Below are 20,488 nucleotides of genomic sequence, written 5' to 3'. Positions count from 1 at the left end.
GGCCGCCATCCCCATACACAGATCATAGTATCATACAGACATACAGATCCCGGCCCGTACGCCGAGGGACGCGGTGAACAATGCAGAGAAATATGCACGATAACAGAACCTGGCCCGGGACGCAGTGAAGGAATGCATTGAGACAGCCACGAACAGATCCATGGGAAACCACATACATATAGACTCAATCAGACTAAAGGGTGCCAAACGGCGAGCCAAAATCAGAGTATACGGATAGTATGCATAGTACGCGCCTATATCCTACTTGGGAAGGCACGACAGATTATTATCAGAATCGGATTCTCAGATGTTCAGAAGTTATTTTATAAGAATTTCATAAAAATAGTTGTATCATAATCAAAATAATAGTTCAGATGGTTTCTGGGAAAATCGGACAAAACGGAAGTATTTAAAGTATTACAGAAGATATCGGGCCTTGCGGGCCCGCCTCGGACCAACTCGAGGCAACATATGTAAATTATCGCTAATAGACCTTATGAAGTCATCCATAATCGTTAGGAAGTGTTCCGACTCCGTTTAGGGGAGTTTTGTACAAAAATTCACTTTAAAGGCAATTTGTAAGAAAATAGCTTCAATTGAATTGAAGGAATTGGAGCGGTTTTCCGTCTCGAATTCCGGGGAACGGAGTCGTACTTAAGGCTCGCGGCCGAGCCTATCAGATCCAGAACATGCCTAGGAACAAAGGAAAATGCTTCACATACCTCGATAGCGCCTTACGCTCGCTTGGCGGCGATCCCAATCTCGTCCAAAATCTAGAAATGGTCAAGTTTACCATTTGTTAGTTTCAAACTTTTCAATAATCCAACTTAACACATGTTTGCCTACCGAAATTTCGGCAGCATTTCCTCTGTATATAAGACATCCCCGAGACTTAGCTCGGCTCAATTCACTACACAACAACCCAGAACAACAGCAAAAACAACAACAGACATTAAAACACACACTATGGCATCACTAGCCATCGTTTCGGCATAACGACACATCTTTCGTTTCAAACTTACATTTCCGAACCAAACTTGTTATTTTGATATTCATCACCCACCAAATTCATTACAACATACATCGGAAGCATCCATACCATTTTCACCCAATATTCATAAGGTATGCGAACATTCAAACTTTCCATTAAGCCACTACTTTTCCAATTTTTCCTAACCTTCAACATACAAGTTCATTATACATTTCCATCTTCCAAATTCATCCACAATAATCATAATTTTCCTCTTGATACTTTCATTTCCATTTTTACATAAACCATAACAAAGTTGTATGTTTTCCTACAACAACTTAATAACCATTAAGTTCCTTCACTCTCCTCACATAATCCATGATTAAAACAACCAAAATATTAATTCAAATCAGTCCATCAGTTTCAATTAAAACAGCCCCTCACCCATAAATTTCAACAAAACAACAAACGAGTTTATAATGTTGTTTTCTCCGTTCTAATTCGTTAAAACTCTAAATAAACACTTTAATAACATAAAAGGAATTTTATAAATACCTTATCATAAGATCCACCACGAAAATTTCATCCCCCAAGACCAATATTTATCTCAAATTGAAGGCAACGCAACGTACAACGTTTTTCTCTTCATGAGCTTCGGGATTCGGAGCTCGGATTTTGATCAAAATGACCTTCTTAGCCTTGAAGTTTTCTCTCTCTCTCTCTCTAATGGAATTTTCTGGATCTTTTCTGATCTGAAATGTGGAGGAGGAGGCTGAAAACTCCCTTAAATAATAAGGAAATGGGCCTGACCCGGATTGGAATCGGGTTGGGCCCATTTCACTGCCCAGCTTGACCTTTCCGCCTTAAAATGTCCATATCTCCTTGTACCGACGTCGCCTGGGCGCCCACGACCTACCGTTGGAAAGCTATTTCAATTATCTACAACTTTTATCTCTGGGCATTTTCCCAAATTCTAAACCTATAATGCCGTTTTTGCCCCTCCAAGTCAGGTCATCCGAAAACGTTTTCTTAAAAATATTCGTTTGGAGGGCTTCCACTTTGATTTGGCCCCAGGGCCCTTCACGGGTTGTGTTTAACTTTACATATACGATTCATATAACTTTTCACATGTCCCAAAAAAAATATTGATGTGTGGGCCCCACCTCAGCTTACAAATAATTCGACGTTCGAAAATGCAGGATATAACATTCTCCCCCCCTTTAGAACATTCGTCCTCGAATGTTCGATTGACCTTAGGGGGCCTCGTGCCACTTCGGGGAGGTTCCTTCCTTTCTTTCAAAATTCCTTTCAACGTTACGATTGCTATCAACATCTTTCACCTCTTGTCACACTCCTCGGTTCCTTACAACGTTATCATAATTTCACGTTACATCAAACAGGTTCATAACTAGAGCCAGACGCACAAAAGCATATCGGACAGATTCATAGTCGAAGCTAGATGTACGGAAGTATGTCGGACAAACATGAGATCGGAGTCAGACGTACAAAGAGGTATCAGCCAGATTCGAAATCAGAATCAGACGTACAAAAATGTATCAGACAGAGTCGTAATCAGAATCAGACATACGGAGATGTATCAGACAGACGCATGATCAAAATCAGACGTACAGAGATGTATCAGACAGATTCATATCCAGAATCAGACACACAGAGGCGTGTCAGACAGATTCATAATGAGAGTCAATCGTATAGGGGTGTGTCAAACAGAAACGTATTCAGAATCAGATGTACAAAGATTTATCAGACGGGAACATAATCGAGTTCAGAAGTACAGAGGCGTAATAGGCAGAGCCTTATCAGAATCGGGGGTGCAGAAGTATAACAGATAGGATCTGAATTAGAATCAGATCACTCCTATTAAGGCTCCAGTGTTTTATGAAAATTTCCCTTATTTGTAAACTTGTTCGCCAAGTTATCATGCAAATCGTCTTACGTGTCGCTTATCGACCTTTTCAAAGATTCCGCTTATTCACACTTCTTATCTTTCATCTTTCCTACTATCCATACTCATTTTCTTTTTCAGACATCGTCATACCAGACCGAGTTATAATGGAATAGGGGTTTTTCTATCCTTTGATGACATTCGAATCCCCGTCTCCGCGTCGTTTCATGTATTCGGTTTAGTAAAACCTTTCGTCTATCACAACATTAGTTGCCGGGACTCGGCTCTTGATCCATATGGGCACCAAACGAAAATTATACACACACACATACACACATACAGATATATTTACTAGTATCTTACTGGCGAACGTCTCTGACTGTTATTCAAATCCGCTCAATTTCCCGAGCGGTGTTGCACCTTTTCTTTTTGCCCATTTAGTCCGCCTCATTTTGCGCGACTCCTGTAAGGGCACTAATTACTCCACACATTCTCTTTTCCTTTAGATTACCCCAAATTTTCATTTATATCTATCATACTTACACTTGTGCAAAATTTTGCATTACTTCCCAGGGGGGTCACCCATCCCAGAATTGCTCTGGCTTGAGCACGCTTAACCCCGAAACTTTCATGCATTTTGACGCGTTAGGGCTGATATAATTTCGTCAATTGCCCTGCAGGACCTTTGTCACATAATTTTAGGGCAAATCGGGGTCTTAGCAAATATTCGGAAAATTTTTGTAGCGGGTCCCACCCCCGGCTAAGTTGCACAATTACCATATTGCCTTTCTGAATCTCCGATATTCACTTTCATACACATATACATACAATTACAGACATGCCACAGATTTAAGTCTTCGTCCCACGAATTCCGTCTCCAAATAGTCGGTGAAATCTGATAAAATATCACCATAAGGTGCTCTCCAACCACCGACAGAAGAAAACTAAATTCCGACAAGTATCGCAGAACCTGTTTGTACTTACTTTATATATATTTACTTCCATATCTCTGGAAAAACATTTGGGCAGAGGTTCCTCTATATTTCTTACTATCCGAAACCTGTACACAAGAAATACCAGCCATGCCTCACAGGGCCAACACATATACGCATATATATATACATCATATCATGTCGTCTCGTAGCCACACGGGGCTAACAATTACAGATAAAATTATACAGATGTCGAGGCTTACCTCACATGCCCAACTCGAACAACATCGGAGGCTCCTTCCTGTTCACTTTTCTGTTCAATCTTCAACTTTATATTTCTACCACACATCAAACAACTTCTCCGACACACAACTTTCATATTATTGCTTACCTGAGTACTGTGCGGCCTCCAATATCATCAGCCATTGCCTTCTATCGATGTCGTCCTTTGGCTGAAATTAAAAGTTAGTCGAAAGGAATTCATATCCTACAGCTGGCTCTATCGCATGATCTAAGATTCAAAGAAAGGTAACATCCTAGATGCCCTGTAGCTTCCTGTTTATAGATGTGGTGCACAACACATCGATAAACAAGACTCTACTAGACACGGCCTGTAGACATTCCGAGGACTAACCGCTCTGATACCACTTCTGTCACGACCCAACCCCGTGGGCCGCGACTGGCACCCTAGCTGGGTACCCGTACATACCTACCTGACCGAATTTCGTATCGTACAGATTTTTTTTTTTCAAACGGATATTACAGAAGTAGGCCGATACAGATACGACAAGCGCGCAAACATATATATATACCTGAACATGCAGACATTTACAGATAAGCCGATAAGGCTAACATACAGACGAAACCCGTAACCCACACATCTATCTACAGGCCTCTACAGACATACAAAATCATATGACGGGACAGGGCCCCGCCGTACCCAGAACTTCCATACATACAGAACATACGGAAAACAAAAGATATATATACCAAAGTACATGCTTCGAATCAAAAGGAGCTCTTCAAGATAGCAGAACCTGTGCCCTAGACTGGCGGCGTGTCACCGAGTGCGCCTGTACCTGCGGGCATGTAACGCAGCCCCCGAAGAACTGGGGGTCAGTACAAAAATGTACCGAGTATGTAAAGCAGAAATATATCAAACATAATCATGATCTGGACCGGAAGCGCATAAATATACTAGACTGGCTCATAAGCCGGACAGACAGAGTCATAGTCCCGACAGACGGACATAATCATGGTCCAGACAGACAGAATCAGAATCCATACGGACATACAGAATCGGAATCCATACGGACATACAGAATCAGAATCCATACGGACATACAGACATAGTCGTAGTTCAGACGGACAGACAGAAGTATACCTGACAGAATTATGCATGCAGAGTAGTGCAGAATCATACTGAATCATACAGAGGCATGTGCTTATATACATACTGATGGCACATGCATACAGACATACAGATCCCGGCCCTGTCTGGGGGCGCGGTAAACAGAACCCGGCCCTCTTAGTACGGGACGCGGTGGACAGACAGAATCAGATCAGATCATATGCCATCCTGGCCGCCATCCCCATACACAGATCATAGTATCATACACACATACAGATCCCGGCCCGTACGCCGAGGGACGCGGTGAACAATGCAGAGAAATATGCACGATAACAGAACCTGGCCCGGGACGTAGTGAAGGAATGCATTAAGACAGCCACGAACAGATCCATGGGAAACCACATACATACAGACTCAATCAGACTAAAGGGTGCCAAACGGCGAGCCAAAATCAGAGTATACGGATAGTATGCATAGTACGCGCCTATATCCTACTTGGGAAGGCACGACAGATTATTATCAGAATCGGATTCTCAGATGTTCAGAAGTTATTTTATAAGAATTTCATAAAAATAGTTGTATCATAATCAAAATAATAGTTCAGATGGTTTCTGAGAAAATCGGACAAAACGGATGTATTTAAAGTATAACAGAAGTATCGGGCCTTGCGGGCCCGCCTCGGACCAACTCGAGGCAACATATGTAAATTATCGCTAATAGACCTTATGAGGTCATCCATAATCGTTTGGAAGTGTTCCGACTCCGTTTAGGGGAGTTTTGTACAAAAATTCACTTTAAAGGCAATTTGTAAGAAAATAGCTTCAATTGAATTGAAGGAATTGGAGCGGTTTTCCGTCTCGAATTCCGGGGAACGGAGTCGTACTTAAGGCTCGCGGCCGAGCCTATCAGATCCAGAACATGCCTAGGAACAAAGGAAAATGCTTCACATACCTCGATAGCGCCTTACGCTCGCTTGGCGTCGATCCCAATCTCGTCCAAAATCTAGAAATGGTCAAGTTTACCATTTGTTAGTTTCAAACTTTTCAATAATCCAACTTAACACATGTTTGCCTACCGAAATTTCGGCAGCATTTCCTCTGTATATAAGACATCCCCGAGACTTAGCTCGGCTCAATTCACTACACAACAACCCAGAACAACAGCAAAAACAACAACAGACATTAAAACACACACTATGGCATCACTAGCCATCGTTTCGGCATAACGACACATCTTTCGTTTCAAACTTACATTTCCGAACCAAACTTGTTATTTTGATATTCATCACCCACCAAATTCATTACAACATACATCGGAAGCATCCATACCATTTTCACCCAATATTCATAAGGTATGCGAACATTCAAACTTTCCATTAAGCCACTACTTTTCCAATTTTTCCTAACCTTCAACATACAAGTTCATTATACATTTCCATCTTCCAAATTCATCCACAATAATCATAATTTTCCTCTTGATACTTTCATTTCCATTTTTACATAAACCATAACAAAGTTGTATGTTTCCTACAACAACTTAATAACCATTAAGTTCCTTCACTCTCCTCACATAATCCATGATTAAAACAACCAAAATATTAATTCAAATCAGTCCATCAATTTCAATTAAAACAGCCCCTCACCCATAAATTTCAACAAAACAACAAACGAGTTTATAATGTTGTTTTCTCCGTTCTAATTCGTTAAAACTCTAAATAAACACTTTAATAACATAAAAGGAATTTTATAAATACCTTATCAGAAGATCCACCACGAAAATTACATCCCCCAAGACCAATATTTATCTCAAATTGAAGGCAACGCAACGTACAACGTTTTTCTCTTCATGAGCTTCGGGATTCGGAGCTCGGATTTTGATCAAAATGACCTTCTTAGCCTTGAAGTTTTCTCTCTCTCTCTCTAATGGAATTTTCTGGATCTTTTCTGATCTGAAATGTGGAGGAGGAGGCTGAAAACTCCCTTAAATAATAAGGAAATGGGCCTGACCCGGATTGGAATCGGGTTGGGCCCATTTCACTGCCCAGCTTGACCTTTCCGCCTTAAAATGTCCATATCTCCTTGTACCGACGTCGCCTGGGAGCCCACGACCTACCGTTGGAAATCTATTTCAATTATCTACAACTTTTATCTCTGGGCATTTTCCCAAATTCTAAACTTATAATGCCGTTTTTGCCCCTCCAAGTCAGGTCATCCGAAAACGTTTTCTTAAAAATATTCGTTTGGAGGGCTTCCACTTTGATTTGGCCCCAGGGCCCTTCACGGGTTGTGTTTAACTGTACATATACGATTCATATAACCTTTCACATGTCCCAAAAAAAATATTGATGTGTGGGCCCCACCTCAGCTTACAAATAATTCGACGTTCGAAAATGCAGGATATAACAAATCGGGTCCCACTTAGGCAAGTTATAGGGGTCTAGAAGGTCTTTTCATCATTTTGCACACTTTTTACTTCAATTCAATTGAACGAAAAGTTGAAAACTTTAGGTGCGGATTCCGGGGATTAGGGTTGTCCGCGAGACTCGTACCCGACTTCGTTTAGTTAAGACATGCCATAGAAAGAAAGGTGAAGCCTTACATACCTCTTTCCGCTCCTTTAGCTACTCCAAATTCGAGTCACAATCTCGTCAAAATCTGCGATTTGGTCATTTTTACCAAAACTCTCATTAGCATACTTAGAGTTAACACGTTAAGGAAACAATTGGCTACCGAAATTTTGGCAGCATTTCCTCTGTAAATACACCATCCTCGACATTCAACATAGCCAAATTCTCAACGATCACAATCCGGGAATTCAAACCCGGCCAAACTATTAACATAATTCAACAATCACACTAGTGATTCACACATTTAATCCAAGACACATGATATCAATTTTGCTACTTTCTTCAAAACTTTCCAACTTCAATAAAACAATAGCAACCTTACAAGATATATTCCAACAACATCATACTAATACTATTATATGCTATCCATGAAAGAACATAACATTCAATTCACATAGCCTCCCAAACAAGCTTCCAATTACTAATATTTCACTAAGCTTATCAAATCTTTATTTGCAATATAAAATCCATAACACAACCACTAAAATGCTAAATAAAACTTGCTCACTATCCATTCACCGTACCACACACATACACGGCTATATATACCATGCACACACACGGCTTCATCATGCATACACCACTACAATCTCTCCAAACTCACTCAACTTCCATTTTCCACATATCATTCACAACAATAACAACCAAACATTAATTAAAATAATTGAAGCATGGATCCTACACACATATATATATACACGGCCATACACTATATTTCTCTCCTTCATGAGTTTCATCCATTTTAGCATACTACAACACATATAAACCATATATAACACATAAAATAAGATTAGAATTTACCTTTGTTCTTCAACTTCTTACATGCCTAACTCTTGGCAACTTGTATGATTTTGAACCTTTCTTGCTCCAACAACAACCCCACCTTGTTAAGCACCCTTCACTTGGTAGAAAATGATTTTTGGAGGAATTTTGCAAATTGTTCTTGGGAATTCTTGTTATGGCCGAATGGCCTAGGTTATTTTCTCCTTCTTTCTTTTCTCCTCAAGTCTTGAAATTTCTAGAGGTTAGCAAGATAAAGATGACTTAGTCATCTTATTTATTGACCAATTTTGTTCAATATGGGCTTGGACCCAAGTCCTTGGCCGGTTGGGCCTAGAATTTTTCCAAAAATTTACTTTCAAGCCCACTTGTATTTTTTTTGCTAGTTTATGTAACCACATTTGCCCTTCATCTTCTTTCATATTTTCACGAGTCGTATTGCGAATTTCCCTTTATGCCCTTAACCTTCCTTATTAATTCCACTTCTAAATTTTTCATAAGCAACTCATATGTCAAACAAAATAAAATATGGCCTTGCTTGTTATCTTCCCGCGATTGCCTTGAATTATCCGAATGCGAAAAATGCGGGATATAAAAAAATCTGGCAAAGAAAAGCCGAGGGGGTTCCTAAACACATATTTACACTACCCTACTATCAATAAGTCCCACCCCCAACGAAAAATCAAGCACTGTCTCAGTGCTTCAAATAGAAGAACAAGGGAGCGAGAAAGTACCTGAATGCTGTGAACATCTCATGGCTGGCCCACTGCATCCGGCGGCTGACTTGCGGACTCTCCAGGTTGGCGCTGCGGCTCAACCAATGACTGAAAGATCGCCTGCTGCAGATCCTTCTTTTCAGTCTTATTTAATCTTCTGGCCAACTCATCCGGGTCCTCAGATGACTCACTGACCCTCTTTCCAGTACCGCGAACAAAAGGTTCCGCATCCTTCGTCTCCTCCTCAGAATCCAGCAAATCCAGCACCTTAAACGTACTAGGCAAAATGGCCCGTGCTGCTGGTGCTGGTGCGGCTACCATCCCGTGCATCTTGAGTGTGTCAAGCTCTTTTTTCAGCTTCTCCAACTCACTCCTCAAAGAACTAGACTCCCCACCAGGTGTGGTATGCTCTCGAGTCAACAATCTCGCCTCAAAGCTGTCTAGTCGAGCCCGATACACCTCGTGCTTTTTCTCAATCTCCGCACGAATTTCTGTGGTTGCCTCAGTGACCAGTTGCTGCACTATCCTCGCCACCTTCAGCCTGAATTGTTGCAAGATTTTGTCTACTTGCCTTTCGGTCCGCACCGCTTTGATTGCGATTTGGCTGTAGTTAGTAGGGCTGAAGTGTAGCAACCCCACCTCTAGATCAACAGGCTCGGCTGTCGCAGCAGCAGTGGCGGACCCCGAAGGAGGATCCTGTGTGGCCGGAAGTGGTGGTGGAGGCCTTGCCTCCGAAACAGCTAGTGTGGCTACATCACCCTGTGTACCGACAGTAGATGGAGCACCTGTCATGGGAGCCTCCGGTCCAGTAGCGGCAGCACCAAACTCGGAACCTCCTGGATCAGTCCCATAAGCACGGCTGGGACTCCACTCTAACTGAGTGTCGTCCTCATCACCGGACTGATCTGCTTCCTTGTCCTTTTTGCTTACCGGCTTGTTTTTTCTCCAATCCCCCACATGTGCGGCTGTAATGGTACCGTCCCACTCTGGAAGCGAAATTATTCTTGCCCGTCGACACAATGTCGTGATAAGGCACGGAAAGACCATGTTCTGGTTTGGCTTGTGTGCCCGGACATGCAGCTCCTCCGCTATCAATTCCCCAATATCCATCGGGTATCTCGACATGAAGGATGCAATAGTGACTGCCTGATTGGTGGAAAGGGTATTATCTGCCTGTGTCGGAGTGATCCGATACCGCAACAAAGTCCACTAAAATTTGGCCTCCGTGGACAAACAACTTAGTGATCTTAAACTTCCCATCGTTAGTCCATTTCTGCTCATGTGGCTCGGATGTGATGAGTGCTGCAATCCATTGCCTGACGGATTTGTTGTCCTTCCTGTCTCGTTTGTCTAAGAACAGGCTCAGATCAGTGGGAGCTACAAAGTCATCGCCAAACAGGACCCTGTTGATGGCTTTGGCGGAGATATTAACCAAGGAGTTCTGAACCGTCACATTCTCCAGCATTGGGATCTGATGCAAGGCAAGACTTGGCTTTTTCATCGACCTCAAGACGGCCCCATAGGATGCATAGAACTCCCGCACAATATGCGGAGCATATTCTCCCGGCTCATGAGTGAAGGCATCTAATTTGTATCCTTTGATGGTATCATCCAGCTGTGGGTGTGCTGAAATACCATCGAAGATCAGCTGTCGTTCTTCAAATATTTTCCTCGACGGCTGCCCACCATTCTCAGACCCGGCCATCCCTTGGTCATACAACTCCTTTGACCCCTTTACCGAGAACCGCAGCTTCTCATCATCCAAATGTTTGGTCCTGACGACCAGCTTACGATCCTTCGGTGGTGTACCATCAACCGGATCACAGCCCTCACTAGGCCCTGCTGAGTCACTCTCTGGTGAAGTCTGGGTGGTTGCCCCCCTGCTTGATGCTTCCGCGTCAGAATCCCCCTCTTCAGACTGAGAGGCTTCCGACGCAGATTTTGATGGAGTCATGGGTGAGGGCAGGGTTGATGTGGTTGCCATTTTGTCTTGGGTGGGGGCCCCCCAGACTTTAGGTGGCGGTATAACCTCGGCGTACTCGGATCCTGATTGTTCCCCTTCCGAAGTGGAAGGTTCATCTATCAACCTTGAATCCGAGCGCGCTCTCTGTTTCTTGCCCGTGCTGTGGGCCCCCGCTCTCGTTGCTTTTCTTTTCTGACCCATTCCTGCAAAACACACCACATATCAGTTATTATTGAACAATCAACCAAAGATAAGAATATATGACTGTGCACAGAATACATGTTCTGTCTGTGGTCGTAAACACAAAAGACGGACCGTAAACTGGTTTACGGTCCATAAACTGCGATCGTAAATTGAGCAATCATCTGCAGAACATTCTGTCCCCTGGTGAAATCCTAAATACGAACCGTAAACTGGTTTACGGTCCGTAAAGTCAGATCGTAAGCTAGGATTCCTTTAGGATGTCATTCTGTCCACTTAACATGCTTAAATACGGACCGTAAAGTGCAATACGGTCCGTAATGTGCAATCGTAATTCGCACCACAGACACACCTATTTTGATTTCACAATTTCATATCATATCTCGGTTTCACATTGTGTTAGGGTTTAGGCTACTCAGACTTTGCCTATTTTTCTATCAATATTCATAATTCCCGCGAGTGTCAAGCCATTGGTGGGCAGACCAAAAACTTCAATTTTTGAAGTATGGAATGCCCTCCAACCCATTTGGGTGTTATTAACAATTACCCACGAGAATTAAAAAAATTGAACACCTCTATCCCCTCACTAGATCATTAAACAAGGGAATTAAGCACTTAATTTCACCAACCCAGTCTAAACAATCACTTACCACCAAGTTCAAGTTCACAGATAACAAAGAAGGATGGGGAGCATGAGTCATACCTTTCAATGATGAATCAGACCACTAGAAACACAGATTTGTAGAGCACCACTGCAATCACACACGAAATTACACCTAGGGCAGAGGGAGATTTCGAATTCTTGGTGAGATGGAAGTTTTGGTGGGCTGGGTTTTGATTTTTACGGCCCGTATTGGTGGAGTTTTCATATTTATGGTGGTTAGACAGATGGAAGGTGATGGTTTAATGGTGGGTAGACGTGGGGATGGAATAGAAGTTGAAAGGGAAGTCATGAAGATGGAGGGAGACGTGAAGGTGAGGTGAAATAATGGAGGGAAGTTGATGCGGTGAGATGGTGTGTATATACCCTTTGGTTTAATTTGCGTGTTATTTAAACCTGTGTTACTTTTTTTTTATTTCTAAATACGGTCCATATATCGATTTGCGGCCCGTATTTAGAGATGTTATTGTGGGCAGTACACTGTATTGTCTCATGTTAGTTTACGTTCAGGCTTACGGACCGTATTGTGAAATACGGTCCGTCCTACGTGGTCGTAAACCAGCATGTTACATTACAGTGCTCACTGTTTTGCAGCATTGTTAAATACGCTCTGTGGTACGAGCCGTATTATGAAATACGGTCCGTATACTTCAGGCGTCTTTTGCAATGTTGCAGAACAGTGTCTGATAACTGAACTTACCTGCATCTCAGCAGAATTTTTCTGTCACATATTCTTGCACCAAAACAACCATTACCCTATATGTACGAAGAACAACAAAGAAAAATAAACATTACACTTGGGTTACCTCCCAAGAAGCGCTTGATTTAACGTCGCGGCACGACGGTGGTGACCAATCACTCCTTCTCTTGGTACACCAGCTCATTGTTCGTGCCGAGGTGTTTCAACCTGTAGCGATCAACAATCCTATCCTCCGAAACCATTCCGTGGTAGTGCTTCAATCTCTGCCCATTCACCTTAAATGTCCGAGTACCATCTCCGGACTTCAATTCAACCGCGCCATGGGGTAAGGCACCTACCACCTCAAACGGACCAGACCACCTGGATTTGAGCTTACCTGGTAGCAACTTCAGCCGAGAGTTAAACAGCAATACAGAGTCGCCCTTGTAGAACTCTCGCTTCAGAATCTTCTTGTCATTGTATTGCTTCATCCTTTCTTTATAAAGGGCTGCACTCTCATATGCCTGGTACCGAAATTCATCCATCTCATTCAATTGAAACAACCGCAGCTTGGTTGCTTCCTCCCAATCCATGTTCAGCTTCTTCAGCGCCCACATAGCTTTGTGTTCAAGTTCAACCGGCAAGTGACAAGCTTTTCCGAATACAAGCTTGAAGGGTGAAGTCCCAATTGGAGTCTTGAAAGCAGTCCGGTATGCCCATAGAGCGTCATCGAGATTGCGGGCCCAATCAGTTCTATTGGCATTAACTGTCTTTGCTAGAATACTTTTAATCTCCCTATTGGACACTTCAACCTGTCCACTTGTCTGAGGGTGATACGGCGTTGCCACCCTATGCTTTACACCATATTTCTCCATCAGTCCCGCGAACGCTTTATTGCAAAAGTGGGATCCACCATCACTGATTATCGCCCTCGGAGTCCCAAAACGAGTAAATATGTTCTTCTTAAGGAACCCCATAACACTCTTGGCCTCATTATTGGGTAAAGACACCGCCTCAACCCATTTTGACACATAATCCACAGCTACCAAGATGTATTTCATTCCACTAGAACTCACAAAAGGTCCCATAAAGTCGATCCCCCAAACATCGAACACTTCCACCTCCATAACAAAATTCATAGGCATCTCTTGCCTTCTGCCGATATTCCCTTGCCTTTGACATTGATCACAGGACCGCACCAAAAGATTAGCATCATGAAAAATAGTCGGCTAGTAATAGCGGCACTCAAGTACCTTGGCTGCATTCCGGTTTTCGCTATGATGACCCCCAACAGGAGAGTCATGGCATGTCTTTAGAATTGCCATTACTTCACTTTCCGGAACACAACGCCGAATGATGTTATCAGCGCATGTGCGGAACAAATAAAGCTCGTCCCAATAGTACTGCCGAGCATTCCGCAAGAATTTCTTCTTTTGGTAAGTTTTGATATCATCGGGAACTATACCTGTTACCGAATAATTGGCAAAATCAGCATACCATGGTGCTACCTCATTTGACAACGCCAACACCCTCTCGTCTGGAAAAACATCATTTATATCAAGCTCATCAGACGGTCTCCCAGCTTCTTCAAGCCGAGAGAGATGGTCAGCCACCTGGTTTTCAGTGCCCTTTCGGTCTTTTATCTCAAAATCAAACTCTTGCAGCAGTAGCACCCATCTGATCAGTCGCGGCTTTGCTTCATTCTTTGCCATGAGGTATCTCAAGGCTGCATGATCAGTATAAACCACAACTTTGGACCCCAACAAGTAGGCCCGAAATTTCTCGAAGGCAAACACAATGGCAAGAAACTCTTTCTCCGTCACTGTGTAATTCATCTGTGCAGCATTCAGCGTTCTGCTAGCATAATAGATCGGGTGAATAATTTTTTTGTGCCTCTTCCCAAGCACATCACCTATTGCGAAACCACTAGCATCACACATCAGTTCGAATGGTAGGGACCAGTCAGGAGCAACAATAATAGGAGCAGTAGTGAGACGCACTTTTAACTCCTCAAACGCCTTGTGGCACTTCTCATCAAACACAAATTTAGCCTCTTTTTCAAGAAGCTTGCACAAAGGATTGGCAACTTTAGAGAAATCTTTGATGAAGCGCCTGTAGAACCCAGCATGCCCCAAGAAACTTCGGACACCTTTGACTGAGATAGGTGGAGGAAGTTTGGAGATCACATCAATTTTTGCTTGATCGACCTTGATTCCCTTTTTAGAGATTTTGTGACCGAGGACGATTCCTTCCTTCACCATAAAATGGCATTTCTCCCAGTTCAGCACCAGATTAGTCTCTTCACACCTTTTTAGCACTTGACCCAGATGGCCAAGACAATCATCAAATGAGTCACCCACCACGGAAAAATCATCCATGAACACCTCCAAGAAATCCTCCACCATGTCGGAGAAGATTGACATCATGCACCTCTGAAAGGTCGCTGGTGCATTACACAAACCAAAAGGCATCCGGCTGAATGCAAATGTCCCATAAGGACAAGTGAACGTGGTCTTCTCCTGATCTTCAAGAGCAATGTTGATCTGATTGTAACCCGAGTAACCATCAAGGAAACAATAATAAGAACGCCCTGCTAGTCTATCCAACATCTGATCAATGAAGGGCATAGGGAAATGGTCCTTGCTCGTGGCTGTGTTGAGCTTGCGATAATCCATGCAAACTCTCCAATAGGTGACAGTTCTGGTCGGGATCAACTCATTCTTAGTATTCGGTACAACAGTGATGCCGCCCTTCTTAGGAACACATTGGACCGGGCTCACCCATTTACTATCAGCGATCGGGAAAACCACGCCTGCATCTAGCCATTTGATGATTTCTTTCTTGACGACCTCTTGCATATTCTCATTTAGTCGCCTCTGATGCTCTACACTTGGTTTGCTACCCTCCTCCAACTGAATTGTGTGCTCACAGATCCCAGATGGGATACCTCGAATATCTGCTATGGTCCAACCAATAGCACGCCTATACTCCCTCAATACCTCCAAAAGCTGCACAATCTGCTCCTCAGTCAATGAAGCTGAAACAATCACCGGTAATGTGCCGTCGGGACCAAGGAACTCATATTTCAGGTGTGACGGGAGCTGCTTAAGCTCCAACTTAGGTGGCTCAATGATTGAAGGCTTTGCTGGAGGAGTTGTTCTATTTTCCAGATCAAGATTCAGCTTCTTTGGGTGGTATGTGTATGAGCCCAACCCAACAAGTGAGTTAACTGTCTCCTCATAGCCTTCCATGTCTTCAGCATCGAAATTCATCAGAATGCCAGCCAAAGCCTCACCTAAGCTCTCTTCTTCCATTTTGAACTCCACTGCATCATCAACTACATCAAATGAATCAATTACCGAAATGCTCTCATAAGCACTTGGTAACTTCACCCCTTTGCTAGCCTGAAAAGTCACTTCTTCATTGTTGACTCGAAACTTGATTTCATTTTTCTCAGAATCCATGAGAGCCCTCCCTATAGCAAGGAAAGGCCTCCCCAGAATGATAGGAATGTCTCGATCAACAGCACAGTCAAGAATCACAAAGTCAGCGGGCAACAAAAACTCACCAACCCACACAATCACATCATCAACCACCCCAACAGGTCTTTTGATAGACCTATCAGCCATCTGCAACCTCATCGTAGTCGGCCTTGGCATTCCCAAACCTGACTGCTTATATATAGCAAGGGGCATCAAATTTATACTCGCCCCATTATCACACAAAGCACGAGCAAAGTCATGGTACCCAATAGAACAAGGAATGGTGAACGCCCCAGGATCTCCCTTTTTCTGAACAGTTGTGGTTGAGATAATAGAACTCACAGTGTGAGTCAAACTCACGGTTTCATGTTGAACCGTCTTCTTCTTGGTCAGCAACTCCTTCAGATACTTTGCAAAACCGGGCATCTCCTTGACAGCTTCCAAGAAGGGAAAATTTAGAGATAACTGCTTCAGTTGATCATAAAACTTCTCAAACTTAGCATCTTCATTCTTCTTTACCAACCTCTGAGGAAAAGGAGGTTTAGATTTGAAGAGCTGTGTCAAAGGGCGAAGAGCCCCTTTTACAGACTGCTTGCTAGTGTCATCAGCTTCTCTTAATATCTCTGGAATATCAGCAACCTTCTTGTCAGCAAGGATCTCATCAGCAATAATAGGTGCGTTAGACTGCACCTCATTCTCATCATCTATCGGCTCAAGATCAATCACCTCTTCAGTAGGTCCCTGTATTGTTTTACCACTTCTAGTGGTAATGGCAAACACATTGGTTAAACCGCTTCCCCCATTCTTCGGATTTGGGATGGTGTCACTTGGAAGTCCTCCCTTTTTCGGAGGGTGCTGCTCTCTAGAAATATCCCTCATCTGCGACTCAAGCTTCTGAATAGCCGCTGTATGAGAGCCCACTGTTTCTATCAACCCGGATAAAGTCCTCTCAGACTTTGATTGATTGGCCAGAATCGTCTCAAGCATTGCTTCAACTTTCGAACTACCCTGCTCTGATGCTTGCCCTTTTGGTGGTATATAAGGATTGGAACTCTTGTTCCCAAAATTGTTGCTGTTGTTGTAGCTCCCTTGGTTAGCACCAACATAGTTATTGTTGTAGTTCCCAGAGTTGTTGTAAGCACCTTGACCTTGCTGAGGTCTCCATTGATTCTGATTCTGATTCTGATAGCCACCTTGGTAATTATGTCGCTGATAACCCCCTTGAGAGTTATTAACATAGTTAGCATCTTCAACCTGCATAGGTGGCCCTTCAAGGAACTGACCATCTGGAGCATGGTACATCCCTTTTGGCAAAACTGCATCTTCCTCACAAACATTTACCTTCTTGATTTGAGACTCATCAAACTTCTTCGTCAGCAAGGAGATATTTGTTGCAAGTTCTGCCAATGTTTGTTGGGTATCCTGATTCTCCTTCACTATATCTGGAGCATAGCACTACCATATGGTACCACATCAGCATTGTTCGAGTGCCAAGCCTGATTATGAGTTGTCAGCTTGTTGAGTATTATGGTCACTCGTCGGAAGGTCTTGTTCATAAAACACCCATCAGCCGCATTGTTGGCCACTGACTGTGTCACTGGATCTAACCCTCGGTAGAACTTCTCCATCAATATATTTTCCGGAAAACCATGATTTGGGATCTTCTGTAGATATTCTTTGAACCTCTCCCAGGCTTCATATAGTTGTTCCCCCGGTCGCTGCTTGAATTCATATATCTTGTCTCGAATCTCAGCCTTCTTACTAGGGGGATACCACTTTTTAAGAAACACAGTAACCATCTCTGCCCATGAAGTAATTGAGTTTCGGGGCAGCTTCTCGAACCAAGTTCTAGCCTCTCCAGCTAAGGAATACTTGAATAGCCTCAACCGAATAGCATCTTGTGGAACATTGTTCTGGACGTGATTAGCACACACATCCACAAAATTTTGCAAATGACGTTGAGGGTCATTGTCGGTAGAGTTCCGAAAGTACCCCTCAAGTTTCAGCAGCTGATAAAGAGATGAGTCAATTTTCACAGTAGCCGCTCCAACTCGAGATTGAACAATGGCAGATGCATAGTCATCCTCTTGAACCAGTTCAGAAAAAATATTCTCATCATCAGATTCATCCGTTTGATTATTCAACAGATTCACCTGATTACCCGCACGCTGATTCTGCTGATTTTGATTCATGATCACCTGGTTTACACAGAGTAGAAAACAAGGTGTGATGGAATAATCAAAAGACTTTAATCAAAGCAAACACTATTTAGTAATTTCAAAACCGTATTCCCCAACAACAGCGCCAAAATTTGATACGCTCAAATTACACCTATTAATGGCATAACGCGGACGTTGTCAAATATAGTAACCCAACGAGGTTGGGGTCGAATCCCACAGGGAATATGGTGTGAAAAGGGTACTAAAATCGTAGATGCTAAGTTCTAGGTCTAATGGCTTAATTCGATAAGTTGTGTGAAAGTTGGTTTTTCTATGACTAGTTGCTAAATTATTGCTTTGGTGAATACTTATGGTAAAAGAAACTAAGGTTGTGTCCCCGTTAGATAGAGTGCGTGATCATGGGTATTGATCTTGATATACTTGTAATGGATCATTATATGAATGCATTTAATCTCTATGTGAATCTCTACTATTTCCCAATAAATAAAGATTATATCTTTCTATGATTTTCCCAAATATAAGAAAGTGATTATGAAGAACTATTAATCGTGCCAAGTAAATTCCTCTTATTCCTAAGTGAATTTATTAAACAAAGTTTAAAGCTTTGAGTTCTTGTTAATTATTCTTACCAACCCTAATTATTTCTCCAAATAAATTTAGGGTTTATGGATTTAATCAATGTTTGCAACCATTAATTATGAATGAAGAATGAAGAATGACTAAACCCTAATAATTCATTATTTTTATATCAATCACAACCCAATCACAAAACACCCATCATTAGGTTCACAACCCTAGTAAGGGAATTTAGTTACTCATGACGAAGAACAAGGAATAAGAAATTGAAGAATTCATAAGTGCTTACTTTGGAATAAAAAAGGGATTGAGAATACTTGAATTCATATTTGAATCTTCAAAAACTAGAGAGAATTTTATGTTCTAAGTCAAGAGACAAAAATATATTGAATAATGAATGTCAAAACCCTACAATGAATATTTATAGGTTTTGAAATTACATAAGTTACAGATTTTGCACTTCAGTCCCGTCATGATGAAATACGGTCCGTAAATAACTTTACGGACCGTAAAGATGGTTTACGCCCTCGTCGTCTTCTCAGCTGTGTGGAACTCAACCTTCCAAAATACGGACCGTAAAGTGGTTTACGGTCCGCAAACTTCGTGGTCGTCTTTCACTTCGCTAATCTCAAACTTTCTGCCAGACGCTTGACTGCTAAATACGTGATGGAATACGGACCGTAAACTGGAATACGGTCCGTAAACCTAGCTCGTAAACCACCATCTTCTCAGTTTGACTTTCTGGTTCTGTTATCCTTAAACACGACCATGGAATACAGCCCGTATTGTATAATACGGTCCGTAAACTTCAATTTACGACCATGATCTGCACTTCAACTGTGATCTTGCCAAATCTGTTCCTTCACCTGAAAAACACTAACAAACACGTAAAACCACATTGACTTGCTTAACAACAAGTAAAACTTATAGCCGAAAATTATCGATTGTGGCGTAAAAATCACGCCACATCATTACACTCACCTTATAATGCTAGTTCCTTCAAGGTGAGGCAAAATTCTTATGAATACTCCATAATGGAATCGGGGGTTGACGACCTTATGTCACCCCGATAGAGTATAGTTGTCTTTAAGTTCTTATGCATGCTCTATGATAAGTCTATGATGATGAGATTACACCACGCTTATATGGCCGGGCAGACACCACTAAGGCGGGTGACGTATACACTATGTCTAGAGGGCATGGGTAGACACCACTAGTGGGCGACATGAGATTTTTACCCCGGAAGCGGGAGGCCTGGACGCAGGCTAATTATGATCACACCGTACCTATATGGTCGGGCAACTTATATATGCATACATGATATGATGATGTTTATGAAGTAAGTTAGCATGCATTATTCAGTCTTAAGTGACAGTCAGTTACAGGTTGTTCCTCACTTGATGTTTCCTTATTTCATCGATGTTCTATTGTTGTTTATGCCTTACATACTCAGTACAATGTTCGTATT

At 42.4% G+C, this 20,488-nt stretch overlaps 1 non-coding gene across 1 annotated transcript; it reads left to right on the top strand.

Annotated features, from left to right (window-relative positions):
* The first annotated feature begins 17,908 nt into the window (after positions 1-17,908).
* Positions 17,909-18,014, top strand: LOC132629596 (small nucleolar RNA R71). Its single transcript, XR_009578363.1, has one exon. It is a non-coding gene; the product is annotated as a small nucleolar RNA R71 (small nucleolar RNA).
* Positions 18,015-20,488: the final 2,474 nt, after the last annotated feature.

This window comes from Lycium barbarum, chromosome 2 (genome assembly GCF_019175385.1).
Source record: "Lycium barbarum isolate Lr01 chromosome 2, ASM1917538v2, whole genome shotgun sequence".
NCBI lineage: Eukaryota > Viridiplantae > Streptophyta > Magnoliopsida > Solanales > Solanaceae > Lycium > Lycium barbarum.
The sequence above is the reverse complement of the archived record's forward strand: the minus strand, read 5'-3'. Positions and strand labels throughout refer to the sequence as shown.